General features: G+C 42.5%; 1 long non-coding RNA gene across 1 annotated transcript; it reads left to right on the forward strand.

The window, feature by feature from the left end:
- Positions 1-1,298: 1,298 nt before the first annotated feature.
- On the forward strand, positions 1,299-3,060 carry LOC147195287 (uncharacterized). Its single transcript, XR_015102778.1, has 3 exons — positions 1,299-1,356; positions 1,436-1,509; positions 2,861-3,060. It is a non-coding gene; the product is annotated as an uncharacterized LOC147195287 (long non-coding RNA).
- The last annotated feature ends 718 nt before the right edge of the window (positions 3,061-3,778 follow it).

The following is a 3,778-nucleotide window of genomic DNA, read 5'->3' on the forward strand; positions in this document are numbered from 1 at the left end:
ACAAAGGGATTTTTTTTTTCTTCTTTACCCTCCTCCGCTAATTTTCCCTTGAATCAGATGCAAGGAGCTCCAGGCAAGCCTTGGCATCCCACTTGCTTTCCAACTCAAGATGAGCTGCATTATGCGACTAAGGTGCGATGCTAAGGCGTCTGTTTTATCTGACAAAGTCAGTGTATTGTTGGATTATTGTTACCCATTCATGAAACGGTGGGCGTCGGGGTCAGATCCATGCCAACCCAGCATGAATTATGATTCCCAACACAAGAACATGCATTGCGACAGCACAATCCCATAAAAAGGAATCATAAAAGGTGCCGAGCAGGAGGAATTTCCACCCCCCCCGCCAGCCGCCCACCCCCCACCTACACCCCCCACAGCCCCCGCCATTAAAAGCTACCCGTAGCTTCAGGCTGGCTCCCATCTTGCCTCATTAAATTCTCACGCAGCCATCATCAAAATACATCTTTCATGCTGTCAATGGACGATGGCTGCCAGCGCAGTGGGGAGAAGACGTTTTTTTGGGGGGGGGGGGTTCTTTTTTGTTTGCTCCTCAAAAAACGGAGACGGGCGCCTGGAAAGCGAGTGATGTTCACCAACAGCTGGCGTCAGCGCGGAAATGTCAGCCGCTGGACGGTATTGTAGTGATCATGAAACGGAAATTGTAAAGTAACTTTTAGCCAGCTCTCCTGCAAAGAACATTATCATCATTTGTTGCTAAACACACGAAAAGACGCTTTTCAGACTAAATGGTAAACACCAAACTCGCTTTGCCGATTGATTCGTTCATCAGAAGTGTCACACTGTTTAAATTTCAATGGTGAAATTTCAGCCACTTGGCATATTTTACTCAATGGGGTTGCTGTGTTCAATTAGACATCACACTGGGTGAAGTGTAAATTACTTTTAAGAGTCCAATAAAAAAAGCACATCATGACAGGATGACCCAAAATGATTGCAACCCATCAAAGTGTGTTTTTTTTCTATAAATTAATTTGAGCCGTTCTCAAAAATATCTTGCCATTTGGTATTTCTGAATTTCTAGGAATATTGTAGAAGTGATCATTCTGCTGTGAATCGGGAATTTCTCCATTGCGAGACTAATAAAGGTTTTCTTATCTTATTCGTAAATATGAAAACAGGCAGAGATTCATAGAAATCAACTGCTGGATACAGATTTTCCTGTTCAGGGAAACGACCAATCACAGCTCACCTATTTTCTGAAGCTGAGCCATGATTGGCCGTTACCCTAGCCTGAGCCTGAGCGACTGCGATGTCATTTTCATTCGACGGCGGTCGCCCTCTGAACTCGTATTGCACGAACGCAATATTCATCAGAATGCCGTGTTTACACCAGTGGTAGGCGCATTGAACATATTCTTGTCCAAAAATGTTTTTGTCGACTTCCCGTTAAAAGACAATGAGCATTTTTTTCTAGTTCAAAGGAGTGACTCAAACCGGTAGGCATTTGCATGAATCACTACTGAAGCTGTAGCTCTCAGTTTCACAAAGGTTGGTGATTTTTTTTTCCTCATCACATTAACCACTCTTCTACATTATCCTGAACGTGTATGATGACGAAAAATGCAATTTTACTCCAAGATTTGAAAACAACATTTGGACTCTTGGGCACGCTTCGGTCAAAAATGACACACGTCCTTTACAGCAAAACATTGACATCACGAGTCCGTGCAAAGAGTGTAAACGGGCGTTATGGGGCGGATAGCGCTGTGTGTAAAATAGGTGTTTATTTGGAAGCAGAGCTGCGGCCTGAAGCGCTTTCAAAAGCCGGAGCGCCCACGGGGGACACGTAGTGTATGAAACAACATTTTATCAGTGTCAGCCAACAATAATAAGTCAGCGCTCGCCAGTGTGCACAGCAGAGCGACACGGTGGCTGCAGGCCACAAAGTGCTCGCTCGCCCCAACCCCCTCCGTACTCTCCGCGTTCAGCCAGGCACAAGGTCGTATACGGAGTGCGCGCATGACCCTCCGTTAGGATGACAAAAGAAGGTAGCTCGTGGAGTTAATGAGCAGATAATCACTTGCTCGTTATTCTAAACAAACAAAAATAGGCCTCATCGTTCCCAAAAGTGAGCAAAAATGAGATGACGAAAATGAGATGTGAAAAGGGGAAGCTTCATTAGCTCCGCCGAAACAAATAAAAAGACCGTTCTCGTGACTTCACAAATTTCTCTCATCTATTTTTCCTACTTTTTTCCTCATAGTACCTTATCCACATTACATGATGTTTTATCACATAGTCTTCGCTTGTTTTGGTGGTCTCCTAACGTCACAGCTATTTTCTTTTTGCTTCAAACATCATTTTAGTCGCTCAACTCTTTTTTTCATAATAATATAACTTCCTTCTGGTACCTAAAGCGATTTATGCCCATAAGATTCAGATAATTTTCTTTTCAGACTCTTTTTTTTTTTTAACATTATGAGATTTTTTTTTTCTTGTGAAATTCTTATACCATTTGGGAATCTGTCCTTACACTGCACTGCGCACACGTTCACGACACGCCCTTGGTAGCCTTGTAGGTCAGTAGCGTTATAAGTCAAGGGCCCCCTTGTACTAGCAACGGCATCCAAGCGCATCTTACAAGCAGCAAGCTTCACACCTTCTGCGTTGTGTCTGGTCATTTTTTATTTTTTATTTTTTCCAGCAATGGCACTTTCAGCCACACGCCCGGTCGATAATATTTCTTCAAAAACCATTACGGCCACGTATTCCTCGCTCCCCCGAGAGCGCCGCCTGTACACCTCAGAAAATAGAAGCCGAGCGATGACGTTATCGAGAGATCTAATCTCCAAGCTGATAAAGCAGAGTTTTCTTGTTCCTTTTGCGTGCGTTTTGCCAGATACAAACAAAAGGCTGATGAAGTCCTCGTCATCGCGGAGTATTGTCTGTTTAAAGGAGCTACTTGGCGGGGAAGTAATCAAACACTTCTCGATGGTCATTGGAAGAAACAGGCACTGCGGTGCCAGAGACAATGGCGGCAGATGGGCGATTACTCGAGTGTCGGGCAGGCCCTGGTCACGTGCGAAGACATCCGCAATCAGCGACCCTTCAGAAAGAAGGTGAGACGAGGCTAACCAACGGCTTCTTGTGAGTCGTCACTCTTCATTTACAAATGCTTCTGATTTAAATCTAATTCACAAAGGTTGCGCCAATCTGCTATGAAGCCAAAGTGTATTCAGTTTTGAGGGCTTTTAGCTTTCGCGTCAGCGGAATTTTTTTTTTTCCACTCCCTCGTAACCTTAAAAAAAAAAATCATTAATCTTAAAATTCGCCTAATTCTGAATCTCTTACATTTCCAAATTATGTTTTTCTATTTTAACATTTTTTTAGCAAAGCATAGTGATGCTCTTTCTAACATATTTTAACATAAGATTAGGACTCAAATCTTGTCTCAAACTTTTTATACTAATTATACAAGACTATACTAATGTAACTGAACATTTTCTCCTATTTTTGAAATGTTGTCGTAGGGACTTTTTTTTTCCTCCTAAACATACCACTCGATTTGTAATGTTACTATATTGTCTTGACTTTTAGGACTTTTTCCTCTTTTGTTTTATGTTTAGTTTGACTGCCAACCTCAACTGGTTGGAGCATTAAACAGCTTGAAACATCTTTTTTTTTTGAAGAAGAAGAATCTGTCAAATTGCTGCTTGTTGTGAAGGGAATTCACCTGAGTTCACTGCCACCCATTCTCAAATTTATGCCCACAAGCCAAAGCAAAAAAATCGGCCAAACATTCAACTCCCAATTCAGG

The sequence above is a fragment of the Hippocampus guttulatus genome, chromosome 14 (assembly GCF_054856545.1).
Source record: "Hippocampus guttulatus isolate MCC_2025c chromosome 14, RoL_Hgut_1.0, whole genome shotgun sequence".
Lineage (NCBI taxonomy): Eukaryota > Metazoa > Chordata > Actinopteri > Syngnathiformes > Syngnathidae > Hippocampus > Hippocampus guttulatus.